Here is a 21,375-nt window from a genome sequence, read left to right on the forward strand (position 1 = left end):
TATATATATATATATATATATATATATATATATATATTTATTATATTGTTTTTAAGTACTGTTTGGAAAAACCTTATTCTACCTAAGTTTTAGCTGAAATAACTTTAAAGTCCTGTGTGCCTGTAAAAGAGTAGTGTGCTTTCCATCTAAAGGAAAAAATAAATTTGTTAAATTAAAATTGTGTTTTTAAATTATTATTTTTTTTAAATATCGCTTTACAAATCAACCCCTACCTACATTTTTACTTTTATTAAAATGAATATATGGTTTAGGTGTCTTTCTTTCTTTCTGTTTAAATAAAAGCTTTGTGGATTATCTAAAAAGGCAGAATTGTACCTGCACATTGTGACATTTTCTCATAATTAGATAATATCATTATGCTAACCTCACTGTTAATTTTTCAGTAAGAACGATTAACATAAAAAGATTATGTTATGTTATAAACATAATCTCATTATGAGTACACATATTGATCTTGATAACTGTATTAAAAAATGATCATGGTCATCTTTTTTTTTTCTTGGCCTAAAATTTTGTTCTGATCTTCCAATCTGTAACAAATCAACCATGAAACCTTTTCAATGTAAAAGGTTTAAATGGTCATTAAGTATTTTTTCTTAATATTTTCAGGCTCGGACAATGCAAGTTCAAGTCCAGATTCCTGATCTCATTCCCTCAACCGCTCTCATCATTTCCTGTCCTCTCAACACAATTGCTACGAAGAAAAGCGGCAAAAAGGCCTAAAATAAAAATGATATTGGTGCAAGCCTTGAACAAATCAATCAGATTCCTTTCATACTATTCCAGTTTGAAATTGCCTCAATTTTCCGACATCACGGCTATGCCCTTGGCGGAAAAATGAAAACCACAGATCAATTTCAAACTAGCCTACACAAACACACACTACTCGTACACAAACTGTACACACTTTTCTAATCTGATGCTTCTACCTCTTTCTGTGCAGTAACAGGCTCACACACAGACATCAGTTCCACATCAAACACACACACACACAGCGGGCAGAACAAAGGCAGACATCAAAGAACCATCAGCAGAGCTGGTCAGATCCTTTTATCCTGTTGCGAGTCCAAAAAAGTTCCCAGGAAAACAAATACTGCACTCAGAGCAGCTGTCCAGCACAAACACAGACAGCATTGAGATTCAGCACAGCTCTGAGATCAGTTCAGTTGATTCACTGAATAAATTTAAAGTCCTGTGTGCCAGTGAAATGAGAGGAAAGTGACAGACTAAGACACTCTGTAAACATCCTTAATTATGTGTGTGGGCAGGTTTGTTTTCCCTTTTAAAAAAGAGAGAAAAGTAAAAAGAAAAGAAAGAAAGAAAAATCTTTCTGCATTTCTGAAAATGCCCCCAGAGGAATAAAAAACCTGACTAAACCTCACTGAGAGAAAAGAAAAAAGGCACATTATAGAACTATACAAAAACAAAACAAAAAGCAATAAAAATCATCCTTAATTCTATGTACTGGCATAAAAAATACACTTTCTTTCTGGATTTATTAAAATGTCCCCCAAGGAATAAAAAAAAAACTGACAATACCTTATTGTGGGAACAAGTAAAAGGCACATATCAGAACGGTATAAAAACAAACGAACAAAAACAAAACGAAACAAAAATGAAATATAATAAATACACAATCATCAAACATCAAACAAAAACACCAAACAACAACAAAAAAAACCATTCAATATAAAAACATCAAACAGCAAAACAAAACCATACAAAAAAATATAAAAAAAAACAAAAAAAAAACACACCAAACAAAATCATGTTAAACAAATAAAACAAACAACAAAACAAAAAGCAATAAACAGCAAAACAAAAAGTGCTAAACAACAACTAAAAAAAAACATCCTTAATTCTGTGTATTGGAATAAAAAAAATACATTTTCTCTCTGGATTTCTAAAAATGTCCCCCGAGGAATAAAAAAAACTGACAATACCTCATTGTAGGAACAAGAAAAAGGCACATATCAGAACTACATAAAAACAAAACAAACAAACAAACACAAAACTAAAATAAAATAAATAAAAATCATCAAACACCAATCAACAAAACAAAACCATCAAAACAATAAGAATTAAATAACAAAACCATACAAAAAAAAATCACAAAATACATATATAAAAATACAAAATACCAAACAACAAAACAAAATCATACAAAACAAATAAAAACAATGCAAACTAACAGAAACTAAACAGAAAACAATTTGCACGTGTGATTGTGTCAGTGTCGTAAATGTTGTGGGACAGGGAAACAAACAGAGCAGAGCTGGAGCGGGCGACAGGGCATAGCCTGACACTTGTGTGTGTGTGTTTGTTTGAGCGTGTGTGTAACTGCAGGGTCACTCAGGCATGCAAGAACACAATCACACCTCGAGGGACTCCTGCTAAGCTCTACTACATGCAAAGGAATAAGGTCTTGAACACAAAATATACCAACACATAACATACTGATGTATACAAACACATCCCAGCATTCCACTCTATAGTTTGTAGTAGGGATGCACCGATACCACTTTTTCCAGTACTTGCCCGATACCGATACTTTTATTTTTGGTACTTGCCGATACCGAGTACCGATACCGATATTTTTATTGCATTTGTACATTTTTTAAATATTGGGTACAGAAACCAAAAGGGTATGTATAATGTTAGTTGGTTAACTTCATTTATCAAATAGATACAGTCAAACCAAAATCTATTTAGACACCTTCATCTTTTCTCACATTATCACAGTTTATTCACTATAGTTTAGAAAATGGTAATAAAATATGACAAGAACTCAGAGTTACACTGTGTCAGAACAAATTCATCTTGATAATGCTAGATAAGTTTGATAGAAAGGTATGTAATAGATTACAATCAACCAAAAATTATTCAGACAGCTGTTAGTATGACAGTATTTACACAACTATGAATACTTTATCGGGCAACCCTTAGCCTCAATGACAGCCTGTAGTCTCCTGGGCATGCTGTCACCCAGCTTCATGCAAACCTCAACTTACGTGTTTTTTCCCCAGACTCGGTCTGAATAATTTTTGGACCCAAATTTGTATCAATTTTACTGGTAGTCCACTGTATGAAGAATTTTTGGGTATGATTTGTCACAGTTTACTTTATTTTGCTATCCTATACGCTCAATCCACTCAGCGTGCTTTGTTAATCAGCTCGCGCACATCAGCTATACAGGCGTTAATACTGAATGTTTAATATTATATTCATTGCATACATATACTTCGTAGTAGACATCCTTAACTCCATTCTGCTGTCTGTTGTTCTGTTGTCAGTGTTCCTTTGTCTGAATATGGCGCTTATCACATGCTGTGTGGAATCGGCGTTTGGTATCGGGGCATTTTAACGAGTACGAGTACGAGTACAGGAGACCAGTATCGGGCCCGATACCGATACCAGTATCGGTATCGGTGCATCCCTAATTCGTTGGGGTGCAGTGTGGAACACATTTGATTTTCATTCGTGTGGTTGCAGTGGAGAGCACTAGAGTGTGAGGGCTTATCTTGGTGCATCCCTAGTTTGTAGGATGAATTTAAGAGCTGTGGAGTGTGGAGGACAGGCCCAGCTGACAGAGCAATCAGCCAATCACAGCACAATGTAAACACAGTTACACCCCCTTACATTCCTGCCACACTTTTTAATCTCCTTAACGCACTATATGATCTCATATTTCAAGATATTTCTTTTATACTGTCATTTATTTTCTTCTGAATTTTAAAAGGCAGAGTTAATGACTCAACATACAAAAGCCCATGCTATAATAACGGCCTGCTTTTAATAGCTTAGAATGTGTGGGTATATCATGTTCATATAAGATTGTGTGTGTCTGTGTGTAGTGTGCCTATAAACTACAGGCTATAGTCTGCTCATAAACACACACACACACACACACATCATTTGGTCCAGCTACAGCTACAGGAACAGGTAGCTATTGCCCAAAAAAGAATGTCCCACTCTGGCTGGACAGATTGTGTAATTATATCACAGTCTGGAAGAAGAGAGAGGAAAAGAGGAAGAAGTGTGGCCTGACAAATGGAAAGATGTGTGTGAACAGAGATAAAGGAGAGAGAGAGAGAAACAACCGATAAAGTGACAATCACACAGTGATTCAGCATGACAAACACATCACCAAGCAAAGAAAATAGTGTGGCGAAGAGGAAACAGATCACGACTGGTGGAAGAACAGGACTGGGTTGATCCATCACTAGGATAAAGCATGCAACTGGACTCTTTCAGTCTGAAGTCTTTTATTATACTATATTATATTAAAATACAGTAAAACAGGAATATTGTGAAATATTATTGCAATTTAAAATATTTTTTTCTATTTGAATATATTTTAAAATGTAATTTATTCCTGTGATGCAAAGCTGAATTTTCAGCATCATTACTCAAGTCTTCAGTCACATGATCCTTCAGAAATCATTCTAATATTCTCATTTGATGCTCAAAAAACATTATTTTCAGTGTTAAAAATAGTTGTGCTGCTTTATTTTTTGTGGAAACTGTGACTTTTTTTTCAGGATTTCTTAATGAATAGAAAGTTCAAAAGAACAGCATTTATTTGAAATTGAAATATTTGTATCATTATAAATGTCTTTACTGTCACTTTTAATTAATTTAATGCATCAACTAAAAAAATTATTAAACAAATCTTACTGACCTAAAAGTATAGTGTATCTGGTTAGACTGTGAACATTTAATTAAGACATTATTACAAAAATGTTAACAAAAATAAAATATTCCAAATTTTCAAGAATTTATTGCTGAAATGATAACTAGAGGTCATGTGACAAGAAATGTTACATGCTACTAAATGTAATATTTTCATACAGTATATACATTGCTACATACTGCACATTTCAAATACTCGCTAGTATTCTATTCCAAACGCGCTATTCCCCATTAATAACACAGACGAAATTAGTGAAAACTGTGCAGATTTGTACACTACAACAAAGTAACATGCACAAACTATGCTCCATCTATCTTTCTTCATCCCACACAGTGTCCAAAGCCCTCCTACTGCCTCGGAACAAACCGACCGCACTTAAAAATGATAAACTGTGAGCGATGTGACTCATGTTGTGGTGATATAAGCATGCATCTTCATGTTAATCATTTGCTACAATCCTGGAACACAGTGTTGTGTGCATTTTACATGAGATTACACTCAGTTCATGGAAATCAAGCATGTTTTAGTGGAAATGCAGAGAGACAGCGGTGCTTAGATTAAGTCCTCTTTTAACAGGAGTTAGAGTTGTTTTATCACTCTGTACAGGATTCACAAGATTAAGAGGTGAAAGAGGTTTATATTTAATACCCATAATTCACATTTTGGTGAATGTAAGTAGTGGTAAAAACAGTTCTGATCCTGTTTTTTGTTCCAGCGACTTGTTGAGCTAGATTTGAACTTCTATGTCTGACCTGACAGATTAACAGCGCAAGAACCAGGACAGACACAGAGGTGTTACACAAGAGCTCAATAATGTTAACAGGTGCACACACAGAAAACTCTCTCTCTCTCTCTCTTGGTCTCTCTCTCTCTGTGATTCAGCCATTGCCTCCTCCATGACCTCTGCATGATACAAAGCTATGATTACATCCTGTTACCCATCATCCCTCTCTCTCTCTCACCCCCTGTGCCCGAGGCCCACATTAACCACAGCAAATTGCCCAGCCATAATTACAGCTCATTCTCCGCCGTGCCGTTATGCTTTGGGTCAGTTCAGCGCTTAGATTTCAGAACCACTCTCTCCTGGATGGCAAGAGAGCACTTCAAATGGCAATTTAAAGGTCTCGGTTTTTTAGCAGCCCATCAGAGTAATTTTCCACACTTTTTTCTTTCCTCGATTCCATATGTGCTTCTGTGAGTGTGCACATATAAAGAGCAGGATAAAATAAGTGTAAAATATCTATCTATCTATCTATCTATCTATCTATTCAAAAGTGTTGGGACACTTGTTTCTCTGACACATAAGGTCTATAAAATCAAGCACCTAGCCATGCAGTCAGCATTTACAAACATTTCAGAAAAAAATTGGTCATTCTGAAGAGCTCAGTGAATTCAGGCATGGTACTGTGGTACTAATGCCACCTTTGCAGTAAGTCAGTTTGTGAAATTTCTTCTCTGCTAGATAGTGGTGTAAAGCATGCCACCACCGGGCACTGGAGCAGTGGAAACCTGTTCTGTGGAGTGACAAATCACGCTTTTCTGTTTGGGTGATTCGAGGGTCTGGGTTTGGCAGATGCCAGGAGAACATTGGCTGCTTGACTGTATTGTGCCAACTGTAAGGTTTGGTGGAGGATAATGGTATGGGGCCGTTTTTCAGGGGTTGGGCTGGGCCCTGTACTTACAGTGAAGGGAAATCTTAAAGTGATAGTTCACCCAAAAATGACTCACCCTCAAGCCATCCTAGGTGTATAAGACTTTCTTCGTTCAGATGAATACAATCGGAGTTACATGAAAAAATATCCTGGCTCTTCCAAACATTATAATGGCAGTGAATGGGGGTCGAGATTTTGAAGTCCAAAAAAGTGCATCCATCCATCATAAAAAGTGCTCCACACAGCTCCGGAGGGTTAATAAAGGCCTTCTGAAGTGAATCAATGTGTTTGTGTAAGAAAATATCCATATTTAAAACTTTATAAACTGTAATCTCTTCTGCTAACTGTCGTACAAAGAGTGGCGTTCCAGCGGATGACATAGGAGTAGTGTAAGCTCCGGTGAAAAGTGACAAATGCAGAAGTGCAGAGAAGAAGTGCTCCACACAGCTCCGGAGGGTTAATAAAGGCCTTCTGAAGTGAATCAATGTGTTTGTGTAAGAAAATATCCATATTTAAAACTTTATAAACTGTAATCTCTTCTGCTAACTGTCGTACAAAGAGTGGCGTTCCAGCGGATGACATAGGAGTAGTGTAAGCTCCGGTGAAAAGTGACAAATGCAGAAGTGCAGAGAAGAAAGTCAAACAAAACACCTGTCATGAATAATAAGCACAAAACAAGGATTTTTCAAGAAAAATGTCGGAGGATTTTGATATAAGCTAAGAGGAGACTTGAAACAAAACTTGTTTCTAGCATATTCTCACCGGAGCTTACACCATCCACTCTCTTGTGAACAAGCGTACAATAGTTAACGGAAGCTAGAGATTATGGTTTATAAAGTTTTAAATATGGATGTTTTTCTTACACAAACACATAGATTCGCTTTCGACACATCGAACTGAAATGCCTTTAACTGAAAATTTAGTGTTTACTATTGCCATTTTGCATTATTGACACACTATTTTCCTAATTAATGCTGTACAGTTGCTTTGACACAATCTGTATTGTTAAAAGCACTATATAAATAAAGGTGACATCGAAGGCCTTTATTAACCCCCGGAGCCGTGTGGAGCATTTTTTATGATGGATGGATGTACTTTATTGGACTTCAAAATATCAACCCATTCACTGCCATTATAAAGCTTGGAAGAGCCAGAACATTTTAAAATGAATTGTATTCGTACGAAAGAAGAAAGTCATATACACCTAGGATGGCTTGAGGGTGAGTAAATTATGGGGTAATTTTCATTTTTGGGTAAACTATCCCTTTAATGCTTCAGCACACCAAGACATTTTGGACAATGCTATGCTTCCAACTTTAAGAAAACAGTTTCGGAAAGGCCCTTTTCTATTTCAGTATGACTGTGCACCTGTGCACAAAGCAAGGTCCTTAAAGATATGGTTGGATGAGTTTTGACTGATCCACACAGAGTCCTGACCTAAAGCCCTTTGCGATGAACTGGAACAGGGATTGCAAGCCAGGCCTTCTCATCCAACATCAGTACCCGACCTCACAAATGCTCTACTGGATGAACGGGCAAAAAGTCCCACAGAAACACTCCAAAATCCTGTAGAAAGGACTAACTAACTATCTATCTGTCTGTCCGTACACCCATCCGAGCGTGAACTTCCCATGCTTCCCTCAAAGCAAAGTGTTTTCCTCAAAGCATTATTCTGAATCTTTCTCTTTTGCTCTCATTCTGTGAAATTATACTCAAAGATGAGAGCGTGAGATACAGCGAAATGCAACACATCAGGCTGCACATGTGCACACGTGCCATTTCCTCCCCACATCTATTTGCTCGCCCCGTGAATTCTTTCAGCGCTTCATCCATCCATCTGTCAATATCCGCGGTTAAGAGGGAGAGAGAAGGCATTATGATGAAAAATAAATGATGTGATGAAAGTAAACGAAAGCAGCAGAACTGCCAACAGCTCATCTGATTAATGGTAAATGTGTATGCATGACAGCTGCACGTTACCGCAGCTGTATTTTTAGCACTACACATTGAAGAAGAATCTCTGGGTAGGTAAAAGCAGCAGAATAGAGAACAGCACTTATGGAATATTAACAGCATGTTAAACCTTATCAATCTGAAATGATCCAATACACAAAATAACAACTAAACCTTTGGAGACAAAATTAGAATTTTGATTTCATCACATCTCACAGCCTTTCTCAATAAAAACAGTGTTCACGCTTATTGAAAACACATTACAAACACAGAACCCTTATTGGGCAAGCTATTCAAAACAGCTCTCACTAGATTTGGAAGCAATCATTTTCAGCACAAATCAACCGAGCTTCAAAATTCATGCTTAGCATAAAATGTTAATTGATTTATGGACACATAAACCTTGCATTTTAAATATTTTTCCAACTCCCACAAACACACTGTTGCTAAATCAGCAACCCGCTATAGTAGCACACACCTATCTGAGCGATCTCTGAAGAGGTTAGCATTTCCTGCAATAACAGGCATAGCAGATTACAGGCACTTAACTGAAGTTCCTTGCTACTTCATTAGCCCAGAGTCGAGACCCTTTATCGCTACTTAAATCTATTAAGCAATTATGTTATCAGCAAGAGCGAGAAAGAAGGGTTTTGTGGGAGATTTTTGCCTGCGAGCACATACACTCATGCACACCCACATACTCACAGACACTTGAAAGGCTTATATTTAGTACCTTGACAACAACAGAGTGCATATTCTGCTCATGTAGCCTTCTCTAACTTCTCATGCCTCGGTTTCCTCACTCTTTCTTCCTCTTGTTATCACTTTCTCTTGTTATCACATAAGACAAGACACAAAATAGACAAACAAACAAACACAGGGTTTAGGACTGACTATGTGTCCTCAAGTCCTTCCGTCACCCTTCATTATACTCTACATATTCACTATTAACTAAGAGCTAGTTAATAGTGAATAGTGTTCCCTAATCTAAAGTGTTTCCGAAGCGTTTCAGAATTTCTGGTTTAATTCAATGTCTTATTTGCCGTGAAAATGGTTTCGACACCAGTTTTTTAATGTACCAGCAGAAAAAAAAGCAATATTCAGCTTAAAAATTTTGCATAGAGATAGAGAGAGTTGGCTATGCAATAATGTAGCAAACTTAACAAAACATCAGTCCATAATATATACTTTCAATGTTATGGTTTGTATTTCAAATGTGTTGTGCAGTTATTAATTTGCCCAGAGCAAGAAATTAAAAATTCAGTTTTGTATGATAATCTACTTATGAGCTACTGAGAAACTATTGAGAACCCCTGTAGTAATGTACTATTCTGCCGGTTCAGAAACCACTCTATTTCAGTAAATTAATTCAGACAGTTTTCCAACCATTCAGAACTGATTCAAATGAGTGATTCAACTCAAAAATCATGAACTCTGGTTCTGAACTGCTAACACTGAACTGCTAGACACTCGCTTGATTGCTAAAATATTGCCAGAGAAAATAACTCATGCACACCCACATACTCACAGACACTTGAAAGGCTTATATTTAGTACCTTGACAACATCAGAGTGCGTATTCTGCTCATGTATTCCTCTCTAACTTCTCCTGCCTCGGTTTCCTCACTCTTTCTTTCTCTCGTCATCACTCTGGACTTCAAGTCAATTTGAAGCTGTAAGAACAGAACATTCTTAGCAGAATTTGTTAAAGGGGTCATATGATGCGATTTCATTTTTTCCTTTCTCTTTAGAGTGTTACAAGCTCTTGGTGCATAAAGAAGATCTGTAAAGTTGCAAAGACTAAAGTCTCAAATCCAAAGAGATATTCTTTATAAAAGTTAAGAGTTAGCCACACCTACCTAAAACGTTTTTAGCAGCATCATATGACCCCTTTAAATAAATATTCCAAACTTAATTGGCCCTTCACACACATAAGACGAGACACAAAATAGACACAAACATAGGGTTTAGGACTGGCCATATGTCCCCGAGTCCTGCTGTCACCCTTCATTATACTCTGCCAGATGTCTGTATGTGGTTTAGTAGCAACAGTAGAGTTTAATCTGATCCCCTACAGTACACTGAAAAAGATTTTTAGAGAATATTTTAAAAGAAAATATGGTAACACTTTAGATTAGAGAAGAAATATTCACAATATGCACTTTCAGTGTGTCATGGTTTGTACCACTTGCAAATGTGTTGTGTAGTTATTAATTTGCCCAGAGCCACAAATTCAAAATTCAGTTTTGTACGATAAACTACTTATGATCTACTGACAAACTATTGAGAACCACTGTGGTACTGTTTTACCTCTCTAGTTCAGTAAATTAATTTAGATACTTTCCTAACCTTTCAGTCTGATTAATTTAAAAGAACTGATTCAAATGACTCAAAAGTAATTCACTCTTGCTTGATTGCTAATATATTGTCAGAGAAAATATAATGCTGTTTGATAATACTGCCACTGATTCAGAAAAACAACTTTATAGTTTCAAGAACAGCAACACTCACCTCACTACTGAGAAATGTAGATAAACTAATAACTGCCAAACACTGGAGACACATGAGAAGGAATAAGCCTCACGTGGCTGATCCATAATGAATTTCTGCAGGGACAGATTCACGGTAATCATCTAGTATGTCGCCACGGTGGCATTTCTGGAACAGTGTGTGGCCTTTTATTGACAAAGCTTAGTGTCTCCCACTGACAAATCATTGAGAATGTGACAAAATCAATGACTCTATCTCTCGCTCTCCGTCTATATTTAATCAGCAGAGATGGTGGAGGATCGGATGAATCGAAAGGTTGGAAACAAGCTGTTCAACCTGTCAATGGGTAAAGGCGGACAAAAAAGACTTTTGAAAAGAGAAATTTAGTATAAAGATCTTCTGTAAATCTCTAATAAAGCTCATCTAATTCACATCCAAAGAGTTAAGATTACTTTACTAGTTATAGCATGAAATAAACATGAATGAACATCAGAAGGTATCTCGTTTCAGCCATGGAAAGATGTCAATACACACCATTTTTCAAGTTAAAGTCCACTGACGTTAATCTACTCTCCTGTCTGGTTTGTTTGTCGGACAAAATGACAGATTCTGCATTATGATTGGTCAGATCGCCTGTCAATCAAACTCCTTGTGAAGGGTCAGTTGGGAGAGTTTAAAATAAGAAATAATCACAATATGACATAAATACTCAGGCTGCGAGATAATATGTTGTAAGTATGAAACATAAAACACAATTGCAAGACAGTCATAATCGAGAGAGTTGCAATTGTGAGATATTAAATGTACAGTCACATGTTCTGTTTTTCAGCAAAATCCTGTCTTTTAAATACAAATCCACACAATTTCCACACACAAATTTTGCAACGGGTTCAAGTTGGCCACGTTAACCAAACAAAAGCAGCTTGGTGTGAAAGTGACTTCTGTGTGAGCTATGCTTCATACAACTCTTTAAACAATTTTACTCTTTAAAAAAAAAAAAAAATCACATTACATCACAATTGGGAAATATAGTGGAAATGTGAGATAATAAAGTCATATTATGAGATTTAAAGCCTCAATAGTGAGATACAAAGTTTTTTTTTTTTTAAGTTTTTTTTTTTACTCTGAGATGGAAATAGGGTCAGAGGTCAGGGAACAAGCAACTATAAATAGAACTTCACCTGGATGCGAAGGTTTTTCCCCACTAAACATATTTTCAGGCTATTGTTTCAATATCCCTGTGGTTTTGAGGGAAGGTCACTTCTATTACAGATCCAAACACGACTTTTGATACATTATATGAAAGAAAACAATGGCAGGAATAACAACAGCACAGTGGTAAGTTCTTCCTGTCATTCTAGTGACTTCCTATCATTTCCTCCCTTTTTTACCTTTCTTCCACCTCCGTTTCTTTACCACGCCACCTATTTGGACGACAAACACTTGACGACAATCCAAATACACTCAAAATGCGCAGCAACCCCATTACACTATGAAATGTGTTTGAAATGGAAAAGGAATGTGAGGTAGGAGATTTCAGAATAAACGATTTAAAAACCAGACCAATGCAACACCAAAGAACTGAATTAATTTGCAGATGACTGTTTTCTCTTCTTTGTAACACCACCTGTCTTTTGGATTTTCATAACCTCTGTTTCAGGATGGCCCATGGGGCATCCAGCTGACCTCCCGCTGGCTTTCATAAACTATGAAAGAGATTATGAAATTTATATAACCGCCACAGAGGTCCAATGGGGATTACCGTATGTGAGTGCAGTGTGCCGTGCAGTTTTATGAATTAAACCACACAAACCCTCCACATTGGATTATTCAGATTATTCACACTCAATTAACTGTAGGGGCTGTATTGTTTTAATAAAGAATCAATATTAACAGATGGTCTGATGTTTAATATGGCAAAAACGGGAGGCTGGTTATGAGCAAACGGGTGTTTTTAAATTTTTTTTTTATTAAAGACTCTCTCCCTTCCTCTTCATCTGCCCTCCATGCTTCAGAATAAGAAAAAGATATGATGATTACACTAAAATCTGAATGAACAGATGGTTTGCCTTTTGGGAAAACTGCCATTTTGAATGACTTCCTTCAAACCGATCCGATTGGGTGTCTTGTTGAAAAGATCCCTCCATTTTTTAGCAAAGGTTTGCATGGAGGAGAAACAAAGAGCAGAGGTTATCTCATTTAGACTAATGGCTGAATAATGGCTTTGGTCTAATACTAGAGGCTAAGGTTTGTTCAGCCATCCGTTTAAGAAATGCCAACAAAAGAGGGAATTAAAACAAATAGCCTGTATTTTCCTGTCCATTTACACTGCTTGTTGTACAAGTGAACCATAACTGTGCCTCATACATGTAATTATGGTAATTAGGGTTTAGGCAGTTACGTACACAAGCCCACATCTATGTTGATCTTCGAGGGAAGATGTTGAGCTATATCAGCTGTGCTCAAATTACACATGCGCAAGGGTTGCTATGTAGTTCAGATAAGCAGGCTTGCATTGTGATTTCAAACTGACAGCATCTGGATGTAGAAAATAAAGCGGTTTCTGGGTTACTGCACTAAGTATTTCCATCAATAATGAACAAAAAAAATGATATAATTGTTGTCTGAGCTGAGGACAATTGTAAATTTCATTATCTGTTTACACTGCATTTTCAACATGCTTTCTGTCAAATTCAATGTGTGATGTGCTGCCAAAACGCTTTGCAGACCTACAACATCCTACTTTACAAGACCACCAGATAACCAACCTACACAATGCTTATAAATGTGGTTTTAAAATAAATTAATATAGTCCTTCTCACCTTTCTATTCACACTGATTCACTCTGAGGGCACATTTGATGAGAGTTTAAGTTTCTCACATTTATTTGACTCAGATGTGTGCATATATGTGTGAAACAAAGTGAGGAGGACAGATATATACAGTAACAGGAGAGAAAGTGAGAAATAACACACTAGTAATGAATCCAGAAAGTAGCTTAATCACTTTTTGCATGCCATCACTGGATTCTCTTCTATAGAGCAACAAATACTCCTGTACTTAAAAGCAGGATATTTGGGCAGGACATAAAGGGCTAATCCATTAAAAAAGGAGCTTTATATTCCTTACTATAATAATATAAATTCCACCCATGAATCATGTTTTTCTACTTACTGTATATTATAGGACGGAGCATTCTCATTCTGGAAGAAATCTAACTGGACAAAAATGTATGTAGCGCAGGATGAGTCATCATTCTCATATTTCTCTTCCATTATTCCAGAACAGAAAGACTGTCTGTAAATTTGTATATGTGTATATCTGCTAAAGCTTAACTAGTGTCAGCTTTTAGCAGCATACTAGAATATAGATTTTAGTCTCAAATATGGACTAAAAGCCATAAAACGTCAATGTGGAGATGACTGTAAATTAATAATAATAATAATAATAATAATAATAATAATAATTCTATACGACCGACACAATTTGCTTTACAAAAAATGCATTATTGTTTTGTGTGTGTGCTATGCGTGCGAGTATTATTATTACCAGTGTTGGGGAAAGTAATGCATTACAATATTGTGTAACTCCATAAAAAAGTAACTAATTGCATTACTTAGTTACTTTTTATGGAATTACACTACTTTTGCGTAACTTTTTGCCACCTTTTTTTTTGCAACTGTAAAGGATCTTTTACACCAAAAGTGAAATTAATAAGCCTCAGGCTAAAGAAAGTGCCTCTGCACCTCACTCACAATTTCTCTCAACATGGGGACAGGAGAGGTGTCAGTGAATAAATGGAAAAACAAAGAAACTTTACTTATTTGAAAAAGTAACTCAGATATTTCGCTGTAAATTTAAAAGTAATGCGTAAATTTAGTAGTTACTTGAAAGAAAGTAATCCGATTATGTAACCTATGTTACTTGTAATTAGGGCTGGGCAAATAATCGAATGCGATTTTTATGCGCATCTCGTCAGTAAAGCCGGTTCAGTGATTAGTAGTAAATCTCCAGCATGTGCTTTCAGATGGAGCGGCATTTAATACACAGAGTGGTAGTTCACTGACAAGCTACGCAATATTGCATTCATAATCGGCAATGAATCGCCTGCGATTATGGATGTGGTATTGCGTAGCTTGTCAGTGAACTACGGCTCTGTGTAGTAAATGGCGCTCCATTTGAAAGCGCGTGCTGGAGATTTACTACTAATCACAGAACCGGCTTTACTGACGAGATGTGCATGAAAATCGCATTCGATTCTTTGCACAGCCCTACTTGTAATGTGTTACCCCCAACACTGATTATTACACACATAAATGTGACCCTGGATCACAAAACCAGTCTTAAGTCTCTTGGGTATATTTGTAGCAATAGCCAAAAAAACATTGCATGGGTCAAAATTATCGATTTTTCTTTCATGCCAAAAATCATTAGGATATTAAGTAAAGATCATGTTCCATTAAGATATTTTGTAAATTTCCTACCGTGAATATATCAAAACTTAATTTTTATTAGTAATATAAGAACTTCATTTGGACAACTTTAAAGGTGATTTTCTAAGTATTTTGTTTTTTTTGCACCCTCAGATTCCAGATTTTCAAATAGTTGTATCTCGGCCAAATATTGTCCTATCCTAACAAACCATACATCAATGGAAAGCTTTCAGATGGTGTATACATCTCAATTTCGAGAAATTGACCCTTATGACTGGTTTTGTGGTCCAGGGTCACATATACTATATATGTGTGTGTATCAATATCAGTTTATTAATATACAGTCATACCTGTCAACACTCCCATTTTTCCCGGGAGTCTCCCGTATTTCACACCCATCTCCCGCACCCCTCCTGTTTTGTTATTTCGAAACTCACGTAATTTGCATGGGCCAAACCTTGTTATATGAATGATCACATCAATATGTTATCCCAAGGTTGTCCAGTTGCCAGATCTTGTGTGAAACACATCCTGCTCACACAATCGATACATCATAAACATTTCAACCCATTTGTGACCTCAACCTGGCAACCTAAAACCCAGTTGTACTGTTGATATCTGCACAGGTAGCAGACGTCGGAATCAAGCGAAATGGGAGGAGAAGACTCGGGTGGTGCACCAGCAAAAAAACAAAACAAAATATACATGTAAATTTAACTTTAAAAAGTCTATGCATGACCTGGTGTTTTATTCGTATCTGAAATGAGGAGATGTGAACACTACGGAGGGCTAAACACTTTCATGCAGTGTATGTTTCATTCATACTCGGTTTATATATGGTTTATGTGTGTTTTTCAAGTCATTTCCAGGTAATAAATAAAGTATCTGAATGATGCAGTGCTAACTGACATAGCATTACAGTAGCCTATAGAAACTAAACAATATATTTTCTGCCTTCTTCTGTGATAAAAATGTAAAAAAGTGTAGTATATAAACAAATCATAAAATAGACAATTAGGAAAATATAGAAAAAATATTACAGAATACAAAATGTTTTCATCGGTATTAGATTTAGCCAACTAAAAGAGATAAGTGGAAAAAAACTGTCAATTAGAAGAAAAAAGAAAAAAAAACATTAAGTGCATTAAGTGGGATGGTGCACCATACAGAGGGGAGGGATGTACAGCATGAAAAATGCACCAACTAAGACCAAATTAATTGTTGACAAGAGGTACAAACTCTTAAAACTGCAGTAAATGCACAATATAGTACTTCAGTACATACTAAATACACCTAGTCCTTTTAAAAAAATACAACCACTCCTGTTCAGATCCACAGTTATCACGGTCTGGATTCTGCAATAGACTTTTTGTGCCTAGTTCAGTCACTTAGAAGTAGAGGACAGTTTTGTGGGGAGGAGGCGTTTTTCATGTTTATGAGAAAGTTGTTTACACTCGTCAGATTGGGCCCTGGAGGCTTTGAAGCTTGTCTCCTGATAGCCATTAGCACTGGCCATTTCATTTCCCTCTCGGTCAAGGCCACCTCTATGGCCCCAGTATCCAGGCAACAGCATGAAGACACAACAAGGGTCATCAATGAGCAAGAAAAGCAGACCTCAGATGCCCCACAGCTGCCTTACAAGTCATTAGAGACTGTACCAGACAGCAGAGTATCTGTGTGGTTAGAAATACTCGAAGTGTCTGTTTGATGGTTCCTGTTTGGAAACTTTGCAGGAGTTTGATGGACAGTGTTTAGGAGGATGAAAGAGTTACACTCAACCGCGCAGAGATGGAGAGACCACAACTCACTGGAGGAGAGCGTTCGATCGCTTACCTGACAAAGAGGAGATGATTGCTTGTCCAGACAACCAGTGGAGATGCACAAACCACATTCACTGAGGAGAAACAAAAACAATAAATTGAGTCAGTATCTGCATATGGAACCAGAATTGGCTACTGAGCATGTTTCGAAAGAATATTTTTGCCAATTGAAGAATAAAAACTAAAGTCGGCAACACTTTAGTATAGGGAACAGTTCTCATTATTAACTAGTTGCTTATTAGCAAGCATATTAATAACATATTGTCTGCTTATAAAGCACATATTCTGCATGACCAATTTCTACATCCCTAATCCCACCAAAAACCAGAACTTAAATAAAATAAAATAAAATAAAAAGATTAGGGCTGTCAGTTTAACGCATTAACTTAATTAGTTATGTAAAAATAACGCAATTAAAATATCAGAATCAGAATCAGAATCAGAATGAGCTTTATTGCTGTCAGACTCTGTTCCATGTGTTGTGTGTGTGTGTCCTGCTCCCCATGTGCCTTCCCATGCCCTTATTTGATTAGTTTCCTGTTCCTCCCCTGATTAGTTTAGTTCATTTGTCCCAGGTGTTCCCCATGATGTGTCATTGCTCCCAGGTGTGTCTCGTGATCCCCTCCTCCTGTGTGTATAAATAGTGTTCCCAGTCCCTAGTTCTCTGTCCGCTGTTGTACGTCTTCTGGTGAAGGTCTTCCTGTGTTCGTCTCCCTTGGTTCCAATAAAGTCCTGTTAAAAGCATTCTCTAGCGTCTCCTCGTCCCTCGTGTGTGTGACATCGTGACAATTGCCAGGTATGTTTACACATACGAGGAATTTGTTTTCATGACAGAAGTTTCCTGACACATCGTGTAATTAATTAGATTAAAACATTTTAATCGACTGACAGCCCTAATAAAGATGTTTTAAAATTATGTAAAACTAAAAAATGTCCTGCATTACATTGTAAAGGGATTTTTTGAAGTTGTGAATAAAACAAAGATTACTGGAGTATGTATTAGAAGAAAATACTATTTCAGTCTTTGTATTTAAAAATGTCATGCTTAATTCAACATGTTACGTGCTGCTTTTTTTAAATGAATTTTGAACTTGCTAGCAATTTCTGAGTGAAATCTGTTTCTACACCAATTTTCTTTTCATTGTAGGAGGACATGAGGGATCTATGTGTGAACCTTTGGTTAATATTTCTTGGGTACGATGTGAGGTAGGACCACCATTATTGACACTAACTCATTCTTGGCAAGTTAGAGGAGGTCTTCAGACTAATTACAACTTTCTGTATCCAGCCTAAATTTCTATACACAAGACTCTGCAATCAGACGCAACTCGTTTCGTTTCGTCATACGAATTTTAACAGGGCTGCAGATATAAAAACACATTCCACCGATGCATAAAGGATGAAACATACATTAGTAAATGAGTTTCAACAACAGCAGTAAAGCACACATGCCCAGCCCTGAACGGTGTGTGTGCGTTCATGTGCGCAGTCCCCCCGTGTTCCATTTTACCCTCTCTTTTACTCAAGTATAGAGAGCAATGGCGCAATTTCTCTTATTTTTCAACCAAATAGATCAGAAGGGAGTCATCAAAGCCCCTCCACCGAGGAGAAATCAAACAGGACACACAGAGGAATGGCAAGGACACGCACACGCTCAGATAGAGACAGGTGTATGTACGCAAACTAGGAAGTGATGTCGCAGTGGCTAGTGGATCCACACATGCAGAGGAAGCTGTGAAGCAACACACACACACACATCATCACCTCTCCAGTCCTTCTGTAGGATGGAGCTTTAATGATGACAGAACAGGGAGAGAGGAAACATCTTTATGTGAAGATGCAGAAGTGGGTCTTAGTGAGCTCTGCATATGATGAGGTGACAGAGGCTTTCTTTATTCTGTCGCTTCCGCTCTCTTCCTACTCTCTCTTCCTACTATTTTTTTCTCTCCACTCTCCCACAGAAAACAGAATATATATAGTAGACCTATAATACAAGTTCTCCATAAATAATATACAGAAGGTGAGAATTCAGTTTCCATATACACTGTGCTGCCCAACCATAGTTCTGTCAGGACCACTATCGTCAAAGATGATTGACAATTAGCATACAGTTTGGATTGGCGGTATGGTTCTGTTCTGGGCAAGAACTCCCTGCGCATCCATGCAGCCTTGCATGGATGAGAGCAGGGAGAGCAGCGATAACCCCCCAGGGTAAACAGACCAGAACCAACATAAATGTATTGCAGATATCATTAAAGTTCAAAAATGTAATGTACACATTTAGAATTAGTTTAATTCAAAGGAGAATCAGAAGGCTGAATCCCGACTGACAGAGGAGGAGTGATATGTGTTTACAATGCACATTTTTAGCGAACCGTACCTTTAGCCGAAAGCGAACCGTGTGAAACAAGTGTGAAAACACTGTAAGGCTGTCTACGTTGGACGCAATAAAGCAATTTTTATTTCTTTTTTCGTTTATTGCATTTTTTTTTTTCAGTGTTGGGTAAATACTGGATTTCTGTCAGAACCACTATCATCAAAGATGACTGACAATTAGCATACAGTTTGGATTGGCGGTATGGTTCTGTTCTGGGCAAGAACTCCCTGCGCATCCATGCAGCCTTGCATGGATGAGAGCAGGGAGAGCAGCGATAACCCCCCAGGGTAAACAGACCAGAACCAACATAAATGTATTGCAGATATCATTAAAGTTCAAAAATGTAATGTACACATTTAGAATTAGTTGGCTGAATCCTGACTGACAGAGGAGGAGTTGGGGATGGAGGAGGGTAATTAGCTACTGAGCAATGCGAAAACTGCTGATAATACTGAGGGACCTTATATATGAACGCTTAGATAGGTGTCGTATTCCTATAGGTAGATGGGGATCAGCTGAGAGTCAGCTGATGCGAGCTTGACTAACGTGACCTGCCAGAACTAACGCTTACACTTGATATCATGTCACAGAGAAATCAACTGACATTAAAGTGGTCATCGGATGCAAAATTCACTTTACATGTTTTTTTTACATAAATGTGTGTTGGAAGTGTGTGTACACATCCACCCTATAATGATAAAAATCCACCTAGTGTTTTTTTTTAATCCCCTTTCTCAAATCAGGCTGTTCTGAGATTCCTGTCAGAATGATGTAGTTCTGCACCGGCCCCTCCCATGATAGTTGATTGACAAGGCCGTCTTACCTTAGACCCGCCCTGAGTGAGCTGTGAGCTGTCCGCCATTGTGTTGACTCCGGTGCAGGGGAAGACAAGAATGTCTCTGATTAAGCGATTGAGGTGTTCTGTTGTTGTATGTAATAATGAACATAGCAGTCATCATTTACTCCCGACATCTGAGCCGGTGAAGACGCAGAGGATTAACGTTACTTTCGTTTTTGAAGGGAAGGCACCGATCCCGATCTGCCTAAATGCGTTTATGTTCGTGCGAATCATTCGTGATCCAGCTTCATCTACAGAAGAAGTGAGTATAAGGGTTTTTTATGAATCTTTGCAAATCGCCTTTCCTAATATGTGCTAGTTAGCAAGTTTCGCGGCTGAAGTTTACAGTCTGCTCGTCACCCCACGGAAGTGAGGGGCGGGGTCAGCAGAGCTCATTAGCATTTAAAGCAACGTGGACTAAAACAGCATGCTGAAAACAGAGCTGATTTTGACAGGGTTAAAAGGGTGTTTTTTACACTACCACTGAGAAATTTTAACTAAAATATGTTATAGGCTTTTCATTAAGACCCTAAAGAATCATATCAACTTGTGGAAAATGGGCATCCGATGACCCCTTTAAGGATACACAACATATCAGTATAACATATCCATATCAGCTATTGTTTAATATTACAGATATTTCCATCTATCAGTATTGTATCAGTATTGGTTAATATTGTAAAAACCTTTGCAGTAATTTAACATTCACTGTAATCCAGGTTAAATATGTTGTGAATATGTTTCTTTAAGTGCAAGTTCACAATTTAACTAGAACTATGGAATTGAGAAGCTGTGGCCACAATATTGTGTTTGTCATGTGTGGGGCTTGGTAAAGAATGAATGAATGAATGAATGAATGGTGATTAAAATAAAGTAATTTAATGTAATTAAAATGAAATAAAAAGATGTTTTAAAATTATGTAAAACAAAAAAATTACCTGTACTAAATTTTAAAGGGTTTTTCGAAGTTGTGAATTAAACAAAGATTACTGGAGTATGTATTACAAGAAAATATCATTTCAGTCTTTCAGTTCCTATTTAAAAATTTCATGTTTAATTCAACGTGTTACTTGCTGCTTTTTTTAAATGAATTGTGAAA

General features: G+C 37.1%; 1 protein-coding gene across 2 annotated transcripts in view; it reads right to left on the minus strand.

The window, feature by feature from the left end:
• Positions 1-21,375, minus strand: part of LOC107724188 (extracellular sulfatase Sulf-2-like) — a 133,666-nt gene that overhangs the window by 86,961 nt on the left and 25,330 nt on the right. The window contains exon 2 of one of the 2 annotated variants that reach the window (XM_016532998.1): positions 17,075-17,135. The exons of the other annotated variant lie outside the window; for it this stretch is intronic. The gene's annotated coding sequence lies outside the window, so the exon portion shown is untranslated. The remainder of the gene's footprint in view (positions 1-17,074; positions 17,136-21,375) is intronic. 2 annotated transcript variants of the gene reach the window in all.

This window comes from Sinocyclocheilus rhinocerous, unplaced genomic scaffold, assembly GCF_001515625.1.
Source record: "Sinocyclocheilus rhinocerous isolate Xijiao unplaced genomic scaffold, SAMN03320098_v1.1 scaffold184, whole genome shotgun sequence".
Lineage (NCBI taxonomy): Eukaryota > Metazoa > Chordata > Actinopteri > Cypriniformes > Cyprinidae > Sinocyclocheilus > Sinocyclocheilus rhinocerous.